Genomic DNA, 18344 nt, shown 5'->3' on the forward strand with positions numbered 1-18344 from the left:
AGTGATGGCCACCAATTTGGATGGTTTTAAAAAGGGTTGGATAAATTCCTAAAGGAGGAGGAGGAGGCCATCAGGGGCTACTAGCCCTGAAGGCTATGTGCTACCTCCAGTATCCAAGGCAATAAGCCTATATACACACCTGTTGCTGGGGAACATGGGTGGGAGAATGCTGTTGCACTTGTGTCCTGCTTGTGGGGTTGAGACCCGGTTGGCCACTTATGTGAACAGAATAGGCTAGCTCATAGAATCATAGAATAGTAGAGTTGGAAGGGGCCTAAAAGGCCATCGAGTCCAACCCCCTGCTCAATGCAGGAATCCACCCTAAAGCATCCCTGACAGATGGTTGTCCAGCTGCCTCTTGAATGCCTCTAGCGTGGGATAGCCCACAACCTCCCTAGGTAACTGGTTCCATTGTCATACTGCTCTAACAGCCAGGAAGTTTTTCCTGATGTCCAGCCGGAATCTGGCTTCCTGTATTCCAGTTGTGTTTTTATATTTTGGTTTTAAGCTTCCATGTTTTATTTTGTTCCTTGTGGTAAGGAAAGTACAATACTCATAGAATTATAGAATAGTAGAGTTGGAAGGGGCCTATAAGTCCAACCCTCTGCTCAGTGCAGGAATCCACATCAAAGCATCCCTGACAGGTGGCTGTCCAGCTGCCTCTTGAAGGCCTCTAGGGTGGGAGAGCCCACCACCTCCCTCATTGGTTCCATTGTCATACTGCTCTAACAGTCAGGAAGTTTTTCCTGATGTCCAGCTGGAATCTGGCTTCCTTTAACTTGAGCCCGTTATTCCGTGTCCTGCACTCTGGGACGATTGAGAAGAGATCCTGGCCCTCCTCTCTGTGACAACCTTTCAAGTATTTGAAGAGTGCGATCATGTCTCCCCTTGTTCTGATCCAGCAGGGCTCTTCTTATTTTCTCGTGTTCTTAACATACTTGACTGCAGCTTTAATTTCCGAACAATGCAAAAGATATAATCCAAAGGAAAAGCACTCAGTTGCCGCCTTAGTGAAAGCCTAAACAATGTGAGTGATATAATCTGAAGGAAAAACGTCTGGTTGTCGCTGTACCACAAATCCGTACAATGCATGAACATTTCACTCAAAAGAAAAACAAACGAAGAAGAGGCCTATTTTCGAATAAATGAACAAGGGCGAAAGCCGCTGCAGTGCTGGTTGTGCCCACTGACTCATTTCCACTTCACAGTGTTGGCCGCAAGAATGCAAGAACCTACGAGCTTCAGTTTCTCTCTATTTTAGGGTGACCAACTGTCAGGATTTCCCCGGATTTGTCCTGGTTTTTGTTCTTTCCATGGTGTCAGGGGGGATTTTCTATCATTTTCAATAATGTCCTGGAATGACACACCTTCCTCTTTAAGGCTGCCATTAGCGTGGCAGGAGGGAATGACATGCTTTCTTGAGGCACGTCATTCCCCCACCCCGAGCTCCAATTGAGGTCTTAAAGGGGAAAGTGGGTCATTCGTGGACATTATAGAAAAGGCCCCAATTGGAGTGGATGGTGGTGGTGCAGAATGAAATCCTTTCCCCTCCTCCACTCCAATCGGGTTCTTTAAGGTGACGGGGGAATAACGTACTTTCTGCAGGACTCAGAAAGCTGCTTCCCCACACACACACTAGGTGTCCTCTTTTTTGGTTCCCCAAATATGGTCACCCTACTCTATTTCTCATTTTTCCAATTTTAAGTTTGGTTCATTACAAACTTTGAGAATGTTTTCTTTCTTTCTTTTTAAAAATAATTGTATTGCTCTTTTGTTCTGGTTACATTAGTCAAATCATCATCGTCATCATCATCATCATCATCATCATACATTTACATTCAATTCCAATTCCAAGAGAATGTTTTCTAAAGTTTGCAGGAAAAATTGTAAATGCATATTTTGGAAAATGAAAAAGAAGAGACATTTTTAGTGCATTTTCTATACACACACACACACACACACACACACAAACACACACACACTGTTGTATGCAATATTGCAAGCAAATTGGGGTGTTATTTTCCCTAACGTGTGCATTTTGCCTGCATTTCCCCCTAATGTACACATTTTTGAATGCATATTTTGATTGGAGAAGCTCCATTGCCCCCCAAAATTGGCAAAGTGTCCATTTCAAAGGATAACTGAGTTTTTGTTCATAAGTGAGAAATTAGATAAAGTTTAGATTAAAATATGAAGTGAATGGATCCCCCCCTCCTCCTTTGGAAGGCACCAAAGAAAACATCTAGTCCAACCACTTTTTCCCCAGGAAATTCACTAGTGCAACGTCCAATAGATGGGCATGAACTGAGATACAAGCAAAGGGGCTTCCTAACCCTTCCTCCTCTGTGCCTCATTCCTGGCCAATCTTCCCCAATCTGGGTCCCTCCAGATGTTTTGGCCTACTGCTCCCCTGAGCCCCATCCAGCAGAGCAAATGGTCAGGGATGTCGGAGGGTTATAGTCCCAAATATCTGGAAGGACCCAGCCTTTCAACTGCCTTCTCCCCAAACTCTGTGTCTTGGCTTATGCCTGGGATTTCACAAAAGAAATGCATGACGAAAGCAAAGGGCTCAGCCAAAACCTCCCTTAGAAAGAGCTGGGGGACTTTGCAACCAGCTGCCTGGTTGTTCTTCTGAAGACAGGGTTTATTCATTTTATTTATGAGTTGACACTCTGGTAGCCCCAAGAACTGTCAGGGCAATGCCCACGAGGGTGGCATGCCATCTGTGGAGTACTGTCAGGAGCCTACCCCTCCTCATCCCACCCTGGAGCAGCAGCCTGGGCTCAGAGCTTCTCAACATGAACGATTTATTGCATGTTCATGACTGGCCACTCACAGAAGTTTGTGGGAAACCTCTAGGATGTCTCCTGTGCTCCCCACCCCATATCCCGCTTTAAAAGCACACAGAGGTAATCAGCTGTTTTTAAAAAAGAAGTGCAAAATCAGCCTTGTGTAAAATTGGTGTTGTGCTATAATTCTGCCACTAGATGGTGCTGTTTCGTTAAAGTGAATGGAGCACGCAGAGAGAGGAAGTATTCAATTCAAACCACGTGGCCATCTGTGTAATGGCACCAATTATAACCCCAGAAACAAAATGGAAGCCAAAAGCCCTAGTAAGGCAGCAGGGTTTTTTAAATAATGTAGAGAAGCTTTCTGACTCCAACTCAGGTGAGGAGGGTCAGACAGACCTATCAATCCAGTAGCAGCAGATGCTAAAGATAAACCAGTGCCCCAGCATCTTGATCAAGCTGGAGCCAAAGCTGACATCATTATTTTATTTATTTATTTATTTATTACATTTTTATACCGCCCAATAGCTGAAGCTCTCTGGGCGGTTCACAAAAATTAAAACCATCATAAAACCACCAACAAGTTAAAAACACAAATACAATATACAATATAAAAAGCACAACCAGGATAAAACCACGCAGCAAAATTGATATAAGGTTAAAATACAGAGTTAAAACAGTATAATTTAAATTTAAGTTAAAATTAAGTGTTAAAATACTGAGTGAATAAAAAGGTCTTCAGCTGGCGACGAAAGGAGTACAGTGTAGGCGCCAGGTGGACCTCTCTGGGGAGCTCATTCCACAACCGGGGTGCCACAGCGGAGAAAGCCCTCCTCCTAGTAGCCACCTGCCTCACTTCCTTTGGCAGGGGCTCATGGAGAAGGGCCCCTGTAGATGGTCTTAAGGTCCGGGCAGGTACATATGGGAGGAGGTGTTCCTTCAAATAACCTGGCCCCAAACCGTTTAGGGCTTTAAATGTCAATACCAGCACTTTGAATCGGGCCCGGACCTGGACTGGCAGCCAATGAAGTTGTAAAAGGACTGGCGTAATGTGATCTCGCCAGCCAGTCCCTGTTAGTAAACGGGCTGCCCTGTTTTGTACCAGCTGAAGCTTCCGGACCGTTTTCAAAGGCAGCCCCACGTATAACGCATTGCAGCATCTGTCTGCTCAAAGGTCCTTGGACCAGGAACCCCCCTCAGACCCTGACTCCGCCTCAAGGAACTGATGCCTTCTACACTGGAGCCCCCTATGTCAACTGGATTATTATTATTATTATTATTATTATCATCATCATCATCATCATCATCATCATCATCATTATCATCATCATCCCGCCTTTTGCCCAATACAGAGTCTCAAGGCGGCCTTACAAAGTTTAAAACATACATTGAAAAGGAGGGGGAAAACACGTTTAAAATACACAACAAAATTATAAGTCATTAATATGGATGGAGGGACAGATTATTTTCCAAAGGCCTGCTGGAACAAACAAGTTTTAGCCTGCTTCCGAAAGCCCATCAAGGAGGGAGCCAGCCTAGCTTCCCCGGGAAGAGAGTTCCAGAGCACCGGAGCAGCCACCGAGAAGGCCCTCTCCCATGTTCCCACCAAGCGCGCCTGTGAAGATGGTTGGACAGAAAGAAGGGCTTCTCCAGAAGATCTCAAAGCATGGGCAGGCTCATAAGGGAGAATATGTTCTTTCAAATAACCTGGACCCAAACCATATAGAGCTTTATAGGTCATAACCAGCACTTTGAATTGTGCCCGGAAACAGACTGGAAGCCAGTGGAGCTGTTTTAACAGAGGAGTTGTGTGCTTCCTGTCAACAATCTGGCTGCAGCTCTTTGAACCAGCTGGAGTTTCCAAACACGCTTTAAAGGCAGCCCTATGTAGAACGTGTTACAGTAATCCAATCGGGATGTAACTAAGGCATGTGTCACCGTGGCCAGGTCTGACATCTCTAGGAACGGACGTAGCTGGCACCCTAGTTTTAACTGTGCAAATGCACTCCTGGCCACCGCTGAAACCTGGGCATCCAGGCTCAGGGCTGAATCCAGTACACCCAAGGTGCAGACCTGTGTCTTCAGGGGGAGTGTAACCCCATCCAGCACAAGCTGAATCCCTATTCCCTGATCTGCCTTTCGACTGACCAGGAGCACCTCCGTCTTATCTGGATTAAGCTTCAATTTGTTCGCCCTCATCCAATCCATTACTGCCAACAGACACCGGTTTAGCACAGGAGTAGTAGTGCTAAACTCTCGGCTTGCAGCCTGCCCCTTTAAGACCTCCCACTTCTTAAGGAAGGGGTGGAACCTGAGAGGGGTGACATGGACTTAAGGTATAAAAGGCTTCAGTCAGGCTCCCAACGTTGTTAGAGCATATTTTTGCTACTCCCAGGATGCCTTGTCAGGGCTATGGCATGTATATCATCCTGGAGGTGTGTCTGGGCCCCCAGAATTCAAACCAGCAGTCCTGTGGGTCTGGTAGCAGCTCATTGCTCCCTGCAGTACCAAGAGAGGTGGTCCAAGGAGGTCACTCACAGCTGGGAGTTTGGCACAGCATCCCATGATCCTTTTTGCTTGGGAAGGCAGCTGATACCACAGAGCCAATCAGGTGCTATTATCCAATATATAGCTCCTAGAGCAGGTGTGCTGAGTCTCAGCCCTGCAGGCAAAATCTGGCCTGGCTGATATCTCAATATGGTTTTTTGAGGTTCCGCAGAAGGTCACACCCCAGACTTCTAGTTTCCCACTTGCTTACCTCCACTCTGTCAGCCTGCCCACCTGCACCTGAGGTACTTCCTGTCATCATCCAGGCAAGGCGTTTTTTTCTCCCTTCAGGTGAGGTCACCTGCTATGTGCCCAAAGTTGAATGCTTCAGTTTGAGCTCTCTGGGTCCTTAAATGATCAGAGAGCCACACTACGGTATAGTAGTTAGAGCATTGACTAGGACTCAGGAGATCCAGGTCCCCACTTGACCATGAAGCTTGCTGGGGGACTTTAGGCAAGACACTGGCTTGGTTCACATGATCAGCAGGCAGTTAACAAGCCATGGTGGCTTACGTGCCAACTAATCATGTGAAACCAGTCATTGACTCTCGGCCTAACCTACATCGTAGGGTTGTTGTGAAGATATAATGGAGAGGAGGAGAACCATGTTAACTGCCTTGAGTTCTTTGCAAGAGGGGAAAAAAGTGGGAGATAAATGTAGCAATAAATCAAAATATGCATGTGCATTTATCTGATTATATATTACCATATTATTTAACATGCACACACATCGTGTTCTGCTTTCTCACAAAGTGAGAAAAAGATACATGGGGCTGAATCTAGTGAGGATGCTTTGCAACTGCCTGTGAAATGTACAAATCTATGAATTTCCTTGCCTCCTCTAATTTCCCTGTTAAACATAGCCAGTCTGTTCAGCGTTTCTGCAGTTGATCAATTTCTGGAGCCTTTTGCAACAGTTGCATAGTACCCGTGGAGGGAATTAGACACAACAGAGAACGTTTTGGGTTGCATTCTAGACTTTATTGCATTATCAGGTATGATCCACAGGCAACTAGCGCCGATGAAGGAAAGGGCATCATGCAAGGAGGAACTGAGGCCCAAGGTTTTGGCTAGGTGGAGGCAGAGCCTGTCTGCAGCGTTCATGAATCTTTTTGGTCACCGCCTTAATGAAAGAAAACAGAAATTCAGCACGCTGCATTTTGCCCCTCCTGCATTTAAACTCAGCTTCCCTTCATTGGCCGTTCATTGAAGAGACATACTGGCCAATGAATCAAATGCTGAATCTGTAGTCTATCCTGTTGTGATTCAGGGAGGTTGTCCCCCATTTGTAGTTCTTAATGTGTGGCATGATATTCTAATAATGGGCAAGATCTCTCTAGCCATCTAAAGACAACCTTGATTCTCAAACACCTGGAAATTTCCGGAAATGGTTTCCCTCTTGACACATAATGACTTTCATTGACTTAGTGAAAGATCTTCGCAAAGCGCCATTGACATTTAATCCTAGTCTACTTGATGGAGGCATGTAAGAAATATTGTCTAACTGGAGAATATCCACATGTTTATCTTATTCAACTGTAGCTTTCAATTATACCACACAATGAGTTGGATCTAGGCTCGGGCATGCTTATAATTGTCCCATTGAAATCAATGAGACAGGCTAGTCATGAATAATGTAAATCTCATTGGTTTCAATGGGTTTAGCTCAGGCAAAAAGCATCTAATTTAGACTGTGATCCTATATCCACTTATTGGGGATTAAGACCATTGAACTCAATGGGACTTACTTTTGAGTAGACCAATTTTAGAATTGCACTGCTAATGACTAGCTTAGGTCCCATTGACTTCATTTGGAACTAAAGCTATGTATACAATAGTGCTCTGAATACAACAGGATTGGGGAAAATGTATCCTTCTGGATGATGTTGGACTGCAACTCTCATCAGTCCTAACCAGCACAGTAATGGATGATGGGAATTGAAGTCCAACACATTCCCCACTCTTCATACAATTTGGAAATTTAAAACAAACCAAAGAATGAATGAAGAATTCCTAATGCATTGGATCCCTTGCAGAAATAAATCTAGTAACTTCAAATCTCCATGCTCTGGGGAGAAATTCAGACAAGAAGAATCTTGGGAACATTCCTATGGCCAGCCGAGCCTCGGAAGGCCAATTGCTTGGGAAATATTAGGCAGATGGACAGGCCTGGAAATGGTGGCTCATTCCCAATGGCATCTATATATAAGAACCCTTGTGACCTGGACACTTACCTGAACAGAAGGAGGCTGGGCAGGTGAACCGCACCTTGTAGTCATGGCAGAAGACCCCTTTTCCCTGGTCGGCATTGACGCAAGCAAACCCATTCACCACGTCATTCCTGCTCGGGGGTGGGGGGTGGGGGCACACAAGAGAAGAGCCAAGTAAGGAACAAATGATAGCCAGACTCAAGGCAAGCGACCACTTGCCAGATTTCCAGTATCAATGACAAATGCTGATCAAACACTTTTTGTTTGATTGGCATTGTATGCAGTTCGTCTGAGCTGTTTGAGCTGTTCGACCTACGCATTTGAAGGCCGCTGACTTCTTGGACCAGGCTCTATTGTGTAAGTTGCTCTGATGTTGGCAGCAGGGCTTTCTTAAGGCTAAAGACAGGTGATCTGCTTCTCATCTTCATCAGTAGTCCGTATGAAGGAGACACTGTTGCACGTGGTCTGCATACCCATTGGGTTGGATTCAGGCTAAATTAGTCAGGCTTCAGTTCAGCTGACAGTCTTAAGTCCTGTTGATTCCAGTGAGGCTAAATATTTATTTATATTTATTTATTACATTTATATACCGCCCCACAGCCGAAGCTCTCTGGGCGGTTCACAAAGGTATGACTAACAGCCTGCATCTGGTCCATTCCTCTATTTGTCTGGTATATAGGTTTGATAGGTTTCGTAGCACTTCAAAAACCTGCACAACCTGTTTGACTACTAAACAAATGACTAAGCACACCATAATCAATTTTGTTCTGACTTTATACTGTTAGTTTTACCCTACCCAGTGCCTGTTTGCATTCTCTTCCCCTCCTTATTGTTTTATTGTGATTTTATTAGAATGTAAGCCTATGCGGCAGGGTCTTGCTATTTACTGTTTTACTCTGTACAGCACCTTGTACATTGATGGTGCTATATAAATAAATAATAATAATAATAATACCTGAATTTTATTGTGCATGCAAAACATTGTATTTGTTTGTTTATTTATTTAAATATTTCTAACCCACCCCTGTCAATGGACTTCAGGGTGGGACCTGATAGAGGTGCATGGTGTAGAGAATATGGTTAGGGAGACGTTTTCTGCCTCTCCCACAATACTAGAACCTGGAGTTATCACATGAAGCTGATTGGTGGGAGATTGCAGACAGCTAAATGGAAGAGCTTCTTCACGCAGCACATAGTTAAATTATGGAATTTGCTGCCACAAGATGTAGTGATGGCCACTGATTTGGATGGCTTGAAAAGAGGGTTGGATAAATTTCTGGAGGAGAAGGCTATCAAGGGCTACTAGTTCTGATGGCTAAGTGCAACATCCAGTATCAGAAGCAGTATGCCTATGTTTATCAGTAGCTGGGGAACATGGGTGGGAGGGTGCTGTTGCACCGTGTCCTACTTGTGGCTTCCTGGTTGAGAGATGGTTGGCCACTGCGTGAACAGAGTGTTGGACATGATGGACCCTTGGTCTGATCCAACAGGGGTCCTCTTATGCTCTTATGTGCTTAATCAATACAAATTAGTCAACCAAAACATCAAACATCAAACAATAATCCACAACCTGGTATGTAAGATTAGCAATAGTAAAAACAGACTCAAAAGCTTGGGTAAAGAGACAGGTCTTAACTTGGCACTGAAATGAAGCCAAGGTTGGTACTATCTGGGCCCCGTGTGTGTGTGTGTGTGTGTGTGTGTGTGTGTGTGTGTGTGTATAGCATAACTCGGGAGCCATGGGCGAGGAGGCCTTCCTTCATGTCCCCATATAATGTACAATTCCCCACGGTGGGACACAAAGCTGAGCCCCCTCAGCAGATCTGAATACTCAGGCTGCTGTATACGGGGAGAGTTGCGCCTTCAAATATTGGGCTCTAAAACTGTTTTTGTGTCTTTCAATGGCATCACTTATATCTTGTAATCAGACTAGAATTATGTTGGCCAAATAGGTTTGCACCATTCCTTGTGTTTGAATTTTAGCAGCTGGCTCTTTCCAACATTGAAGTTCTTATCTGCTGCACTTCGTTGAGGGAAGGGCCTCGGGAATTCCATCCCTGTTCTTATAATTTGTAGGCAAACTGAGGCAGAGGACCAAACCATGCATACACTGAAGCTGACTGAATGACTGAGTGAGAGGAACATGGGCCAATTTCTCTGTCCTGCCGACTGATTTCATTAGGAACTGTTGTCTCTGAAACAATGCCTGCCTAGAAGTATTATGCCACCAGATCCATAAACCTAACCCTTAGAAGAAGGACCGGGAGATCTCACCGGGCGAATTTCTGTCCAGTCTGGTAAGCTGGGATTCCATCCACAGTTTGGACCTCTATTGCAGTTGGCTTGTTGCAAATAGCCTTGGGGTAGTCCTTTTTGATGTAGTGGATCAGTTCGTAGTCGCCAGTTGCGGTTGGCTTGTCCCGGTTTAACCATTTTGTCTTGCAGACTAAGGATCAAGAAAATGAGAAAATAGCAATGGTTGGATTAGAAATTGTTGCACAAATAACACCTCACTTCTTTGTTCATGTTGCAGTAGAGAACTAAGGGTGTGATACAATAATTGCGTAGCACGTAGCTGAGCTTGATTTATTTTAGTGTAACTGTGCATAGTCCCAATTTGCATCAGGACCGGCACTCACTTGGTGGGGTGAATTAAACCTTTCCCCACTCCTCCTTTCCTGAAGTTCCACCTGCATGTGGGTGTGTTAAAAGTAGTAGAAAAAGGCCTCCATTTGGTGTGTGTAATTTTGGGAGAAAGGGTTGGTGGTTTAATCCTTCATTCCTGGAATGTGTCGGTCCTGATCTGAATCAGGACTATGTGCAGTTACACTGGAATAAAGAAAAATATACAGCTCAACTACTACACAATTAGCAGAATGTGTAGTTTGGCCCTGAGTATGGATTTGCAGTGCTGGCCATCTCTCTAGAGACCTGATGCAGGGCCAATGAACTGGGGATCTCCATTGTTATGTTTAAGCTGTATCCGTCCCACCCGCCCCCATGTTCAATTTGTTTATTTGTAAATAAACACAAATATTACAGAACTCCAAGAAAACTCCCACAATCAAACCAAACCTATTTTATTTATTTATTTATTACATTTCTATACCGCCCAATAGCCGAAGCTCTCTGGGCGGTTCACAAACACAGCACCTAGATCAGGGCTGCCCACCCCACCCCGGAACGTCTCAACACTCGGAGAAATGGGGTGAGCGGAACAGTTTACATTCTCTTACAATAATAACATCCCAGTCCTAATGGGGTAGGGATCATAGAAGTTCACTGTGGCATCCGAAATCTACAACATTTTCTACTAGGAACAATGAGAGAAGTTATAGAAGGAAGCAACCTTTACTGACATAAAGGTTGAAATTAAGAGAGGAGAGAGGAATAGTGATAAGATATAGTAATAGTACACAACTATTTAAGGGAAATACATGTGGATATAAGAAATACATAGGGAAACAATATGGGAAAATAGGAGAAATAAAACCACACAGTGTCAGTTCATTCACTAGGGGGCTGTCTTTCTCCGAAACCCCCATGGTTAACCCCCCTCCCAGGGTGGCGTCGGGTAATCCCAACACCGAGGAGAGAGGGTGAGGTTTCCAGGCAGACATCTTGGTACTAAAGCCACCCCTGCCCAGTTCCTGACAGAAGGTGACCAACCACTGGTCACCTTCCACCAGACACCACCCCCGGATTGGCCCCAGAGCAGCCCCAGAGCAGCCTCAGCGGAAGAGCCATACTGATGTCACTCCCGTTGAAAAAGTCAAGGTAAGTCCCCAACTTTTTCAATGCGCAGCTTTTCAGGAAAGCCCAGCTGTGGCTGTGGACCCTCAAAAACCTGGATTCGGCAGTAACTACATGGCACCCTAGGAGATCCTGGTTCAAAGCTGGCATTACTGGCAAAAAATCATAGCTGGTGCAGGGTTAAAGAGTTGCATAAATAGTCTTGTAAACCAAATCTGACCAGATCAAGACATCCTATCTTTGTTTCTGAACAATAAAATAATTTATGGTTGGAGTTCTCACTTTGATTTGACTCTTTACCTGGCACAGGGCTCTTGGAGGTGGTTTGTACTTGCACAGAGTCAATAGACGTCGTCGTTGAAGGTTTCAGTTCAGACTGATCCTGTCCTGTAAGGCAAATGATTGGCACCATTATTTGTCAGAACAGAGTTTCTGAGCAGGAATGTGCAGGATAGAACTGATACCTTTCTTGTGCCCAAACTAAGGCCACAGCTAGACCTAAGGTTTATCCTGGCATCATCCAGGGTTCACCCCTGCCTGAGCACTGGATCCCCTGTGTGTCACCTAGATGAACAGGTTTGAACCCTGGATGATCCAGGGATAAACCTTAGGTCTAGCTATGTCCTAAGTCACCCCTTGCATTTTTAAACCAGTGTATGAGAGAAAAGGGTTGAATGTGGTATGACATCATTCCGTTCTTTGTATCTGGTCAAATAAGGGTCTACAGGTTTTTGAAGTGGTACAAAAGTCTGCAAAACCTACTTAACCAGTGGGATGAGTATGAACCATGTGGGAAGCTATGCTTCCTGTTGTATAACCCTCAATACTGTGGGGAAAAATGACCATGTGTCCCCAGAGCATTGGTCTTCCCATAATACGACAGGACCCACGACAGGGTCGCACCCTGGTCTCTATTTTAAAAAAATGTGGGTCATGCCAAATGGGATTTATTTATAATACTAGCTGTACCCGGCCACGCGTTGCTGTGGCTCAGTCTGGTTAAATTGAAAAGAAAGAAAAGACAAAGCGGATGTTTCTAATATGTTTAATTTCACAATGCTTGTGGATATACAATATTTTTAGTTGTTCCATTGTCTGTGTAGATATAGAGATTGTCTGGTTTGCCGACTCTAGAACACGCAACATATAATTGTCCATGTGAGAAGCAATCTGTGTCTAGATCTAAACCGCACAATTCTAAAGATTGGCCCTGAGCTTTGTTGATGGTGATTGCAAACGCCAATCGAATTGGGAATTGCAAGCTCTTAAATTGAAATAGCATATCTGTTGGAATCATAGGAATGCGAGGAATGAGGACATGTTCACCTTTGAAAAGTCCTGCCAAGATTGTTGCTTCTATGACCTATAAGAGCAAATAGGAGAGAACATGCAAATAGGAGAGGAGGCAGAGGCAGTGGATTGGCCTACTGTTTGGTTTTTTAAAAAGGATGTTTTTACGGTGAGGAGGTTAGTGGAAACTCCTGGCAGTTACCTTTCTTCAGAATGTGTAACTGTCACAGGTGTGACATCTATATTCACTCAGCCAATTGTGAGAGAACATGTAAATAGGAGAGGAGGCAGAGGCAGTGGATTGGCCTACTTGTTGGCGATGTCACAATGACCTATAAGAGCAAATAGGAGAGAACATGCAAATAGGAGAGAAGGCAGAGGCAGTGGATTGGCCTACTGGTTGGCGATGTCACAATGTCCTATAAGAGCAAATAGGAGAGAACATGCAAATAGGAGAGGAGGCAGAGGCAGTGGATTGGCCTACTGGTTGGCGATGTCACAATGATCAGCAGGACTGGTTTTGAGGAGGCCTATTTCTTCGATTTTAAGACAAACTTTTGACCCCATATAGAACATAGTTACATAACAACGCTCGCGTATTCAAATGCAACGTTGTGTCAAAATTTCAAAGCAATCGGTGAAGAACTTTCGGAGATATAACGTCTGTTTCGAACAAACATTTACATTTTTATTTATATAGATTTCTAGGCCACCTTTCAGAGCACTTGTATAGATTTGGTACTCACATTGAGCTCCCTAGAGAGGTTCACCTGGCACCTATGTTGTACTCCTTTCGGAGCCAGGTGAAGACCTTTTAATTTCCCCAATATTTTAGAATTTTAGCATCCTAGTCTTTTAACTTTGCTATTTTAAATCTGAATTTTCTTTTAAAAATCCCTGCATTGCTGCTGCATTTTATTCTGGTTGTAGTTTTATATTGGCCCCGTTCAGAAGACACCTTAAACCATGGTTTTAACCACAGTGAATAAGGCAAAAAGCCTTATTCACCATGGTTAAAGCCATGGTTTAAGGTGTCAGCTGAACAAGGCCATTGTGGTTTTAAGTTTTCATGTTTTATAGTTTATGCTATATCTCATGGTTTTGATTTTTGTGAACTGGCCAGTGAGCTTCAGCTATTGGGCAGTATAGGAAATAAATAAATAAATATGTAAATTTGGCTTTGTATAGCTGATATTCATGTAATGGCCCATGTAATCCTATTGCTTTATTTAGCCCTCTGATTTAGCTTTGTGACTTGGCCACATAGCTGAAGCTGATTGGCTGTGTGGAATCCCTGAGACGCCTATTCAGAGTGAAGGCGCTACTTCCTGGCAAGAATAAAAGTGTGTGTGTGTGTGTGTGTGTGTGTGTGTAAATGTATGAACAGAAACACAGGAAGCTGCCTTATACTAGGGTGACCAACTGTCAGGATTTCCCCGGATTTGTCCTGGTTTTTGTTCTTTCCATGGTGTCAGGGGGGATTTTCTATAATTTTCAATAATGTCCTGGAATGACACACCTTCCCCTTTAAGGCTGCCATTAGCATGGCAGGAGGGAGTGACATGCTTTCTTGAGGCACGTCATCCCCCCACCCCGAGCTCCAATTGAGGTCTTAAAGGGGAAAGTGGGTCATTCGTGGACATTATAGAAAAGGCCCCAATTGGAGTGGATGGTGGTGGTGCAGAATGAAATCCTTTCCCTTCCTCCACTCCAATCGGGTTCTTTAAGGTGGCGGGGGAATAGCATACTTTCTGCAGGACTCAGAAAGCTGCTTCCCCCCACACACACACACTAGGTGTCCTCTTTTTTGGTTTCCCAAATATGGTCACCCTACCTTATACTGATGATTATTCCATCTAGCCCTGTATCATCCACATTGAGTCCAGACTCCAGCATTTCAGGCAGGGGTCTTTTCCTGCCAAGCATTGAACCTGGGATCTTCCGGCTGCAAAGTAGGCACTCTACCACTGAACTACAAGCCCTTCCCCAAAGGGTTCCAAGGTCAATTTGAAATCCGGCCACACTGTTGAATGGAGTCCCAGCTCCTCTTTATGTGTCCGTGTATGTGAATCATCTACATGCCACCCTTCAGTTAAACCTCTACGCGGCGGTTTACAAGAGGTCATAATCCAAAGCAAAACAATCGTATCCAATAAAATGACAGCTGGCAATAGTAAAGGGCGGAACAGCATGAAAAACTGGGAATGATTCCTGTCTGAAATGAAAATACAGATTGTATATGAATGAAAAGGCTTGGGAAAATAAGCAGGCTGGAAGAAATTGTTTCGGATCAAGTCCCACTATTGATCCAGCTAGCACCATTTATTCTACACTGACTGGCATCAGCACTCCAGGGTTTTATACTGGGGTCTATCCCAGCCCTATCTAGAGATACCTGGGACCTTAGGTGTGCGAAGTGTGTGCTCTGCCACTGAGCTGCAGCCTTGTCCCTTCCCCAACTCAAACAGGAGTGTGATTCAAAGCAGTGGGTGAGAAGGAAGGTTTTGAGCGCCTTCCCCAGCTTGACCATTTTCACTTCCACTTTCCGGCATTTCTCCTTGAAGCTCTGTGGGAAGTTTACAAAAATTAAACCACGGGATGTGGGGATTTCAAGCAATGGGTGGCTACCAGGTGAAGCCCCTCTGTACTCATTTCTGCTTTAAATCACACCCACCACCCCTTTATGTGAAGCAGAATGTGGCAAGTTTGTCTGCGTCAAACAAAAAAGCCTCTTGTAGCGATCCTGTGAAAGGAGCGTCATAGATTATTATTATTATTATTATTATTATTTATTTATTTATTTATTTATTTATATAGCACCATCAATGTACATGGTGCTGTACAGAGTAAAACAGTAAATAGCAAGACTCTGCCGCATAGGCTTACATTCTAATAAAATCATAATGGAACAATAAGGAGGGGAAGAGAATGCAAACAGGCACAGGGTAGGGTAAACAGGCACAGGGTAGGGTAAGCAGGCACAGGGTAGGGTAAAACTAACAGTATAAAGTCTGCACAACATCAAGTTTTAAAAGCTTTAGGAAAAAGAAAAGTTTTTAGTTGAGTTTTAAAAGCTGCGGTTGAACTTGTAGTTCTCAAATGTTCTGGAAGAGCGTTCCAGGCGTAAGGGGCAGCAGAAGAAAATGGACGGAGCCGAGCAAGGGAAGTAGAGGCCCTTGGGCAGGCGAGAAACATGGCATCAGAGGAGCGAAGAGCACGAGCGGGGCGATAGTGTGAGATGAGAGAGGAGAGATAGGAAGGAGCTAGACCGTGAAAAGCTTTGAAGGTTAACAGGAGAAGTTTATATTGGATTCTGAAGTGAATTGGAAGCCAATGAAGAGATTTCAGAAGCGGAGTAACATGGTCAGAGCGGCTAGCCAAGAAGATGATCTTTGCGGCAGAGTGGTGAACAGAAACCAACGGGCTGATGTGAGAAGAAGGAATCACTGTGTGGCCCAGCTCTCCCCAAAAGCGAAACAAATGTTGACATCAGTTTTGCAGCATCTTTTGCAAACCACTCAGCCCATCCTGAACCACAGAGCACCCGCATTTACGCAAAGATCTGTGTGAGTTTCTTTCGTTGCTTTTGCTACCTCTCCCGGTGCGCCCGCCTCCGTGCCTTACCTTGTGTCGTACTCTGGGGAGATGTCCGTGTTGCTGGCACAGATGTGGTGGGTGCAACAGGTGTGGATCCTGCTTCTGTCTGGCCCTTTCCTGCTGTAAAGGAGCATTTATTTATTTTATGGGTTTTTATCTCTCATCTTCCACTCCACACGAGCCCAGGTGTCTTCCACAATAATTAAAACAAAACCCCACAAAATGTCGTAGGAAAGTCATAAATGCAAAGATATAGAACAGGGGTGGGCAACCTGTGATGTAATCTCAAATGCTCCGTTCAAGCAACCGTTTCTGAATTTTGGCACGAGCGATCTACCCCTCTCCCAGCAGCCTGCTGAGCAGGAAGGAAGGGGGAGAGAGAGAATGAGGGGGCAGAGAGAGGCCCTGGTAGATGGGGGGTGAGGAGTTCCCCAATCCCGATATATATAGAATGTGGCTATATAAGACAAGCCGCCCACATTTAGAAATTACATAAAATATTCATGTATTAATAATAACAATTACATTGTAAGCTGTCTTGGGAAGACCAAGGTGACAAAGAAACATATTAAATAAATAAAATTAAATAAGGGTATGATGGTGCAGTCCTAAATAGGTCTACTCAAAAGTAAGTCCTATTCAATTCAATGGGATACAAGTGGGTATAGGACTGCAGGCTAACATTGCAATACTTTGCCTATTTACCTGGAAGTAACCCCCATCAAAGTCAGTGGGAATTACTTCTGTGTAGACACCTACAGGATCGTTGTATACAACAGGTCCCGTGCCCCCCACCCCAATATCTCTTTACTAGCTTAAACAATGTATTCAAAGATGATTTAAGCCTAAGTATGAAAAAGGTTGGGGTATAATAAAGGCTGGATCATGAATTTTTATATCATAATGACATAATAAAAAATACAGGGAGAGGGAAAAAAATCAAGCAATAATCAGCTTCTCAATCAAATACGATAATGAAACAAGAGCCGGTGGGCTAGAGTTGCTGATGGCAACAGAGAAAAAGAGAAAAGAGTGAGAATACAAACACAGAGAGAGTTTAAAAAGACCAGAAAACACACCTGAGATGCTCTTGGTCCTCAGGTAGCCGAGAGGGCCTTCGTCCACAGTGGCTGCCCAAGCCCCCTCCCTCTGGATTTCCCACCCCTTGACAGCTGAACCTGGCTGTTTCTCAGCTGCTTTTCCTTCCCTGCTGGGCTGATAGAAAGAGAAGCTGCATCTTCCTTACTCAACATAGAATGAAATCTCCGCAGCTACAGATAATATAAATAAAAAGAAATGCGGATGGGTGGGGAGGAATGGGCAGCCAGAGGGAGGAGACGTGGTTCTCCAGTCCCTCTCACATCCTCCTCTGGCTGCCTTGTTCCCCCTCCCCGTTTTTAGTATTATTATTATTTGTATCTGCAGAGCTTCGCTGATACAATTAGAAAATTAAAAGGGGGGGAGGAACGTCCCTGTTCCTCTCCTCCCCTCCCTCGTTTTTTTTTTTTTTTTACTTTTCCAGAGGCACGGGGTCGGCAAATTCTCACTTGCCTTCCTTCCTGTGCACATGCTGGGAACGAACGCAAGTGCGGGTTCATGATGCCTCACAGCGCCAAAATGCCGCCCTAAAGACGGGGGCCCTGGTTGTTGGCACTGGTAGACTTCTTGTTTCAACGGAAGAGACCAGAGCAGAGAAAAACATGGTAGGGACAGAGAAAGAGGATGGTGCTCAGGATATGGGGCACAGATAAGTGCTGGACCGTCTGGTCTCTTTCCTATGCACTTGCACCAAGCAGGGTCTTTGCTACTCACCACAGAAGGACTCTGGACAGATGAACCGCACCTGATAGTCTAGGCAGGAAATGCCCTTCCCTTGGTCGGCGTTGACGCAGGTGAACCCTTGTGAAGCATCATTCCTGTCAGGGTCGTATAAAGCAAAAGAGCAATCAAACACGGGAAGATGGAGCTCCAGCAGTTATCCCAGGTGCCTGGAAAGCAGGGGCCCCAAGTCCACAAAGAGAATTGAAAACAGATGCAACGGCTAGTATGAGGGTTGGGGGGGGGGAAGAAGTCAGATCTATGTTCTTTAGCCATGTGTATTGTATTTCTTTATTTACAGTCAACAGACCAATATAAAACAAGAAGATACACCATTATA

This window comes from Elgaria multicarinata, chromosome 20 (assembly GCF_023053635.1).
Source record: "Elgaria multicarinata webbii isolate HBS135686 ecotype San Diego chromosome 20, rElgMul1.1.pri, whole genome shotgun sequence".
Taxonomy (NCBI): Eukaryota; Metazoa; Chordata; class Lepidosauria; order Squamata; family Anguidae; genus Elgaria; species Elgaria multicarinata.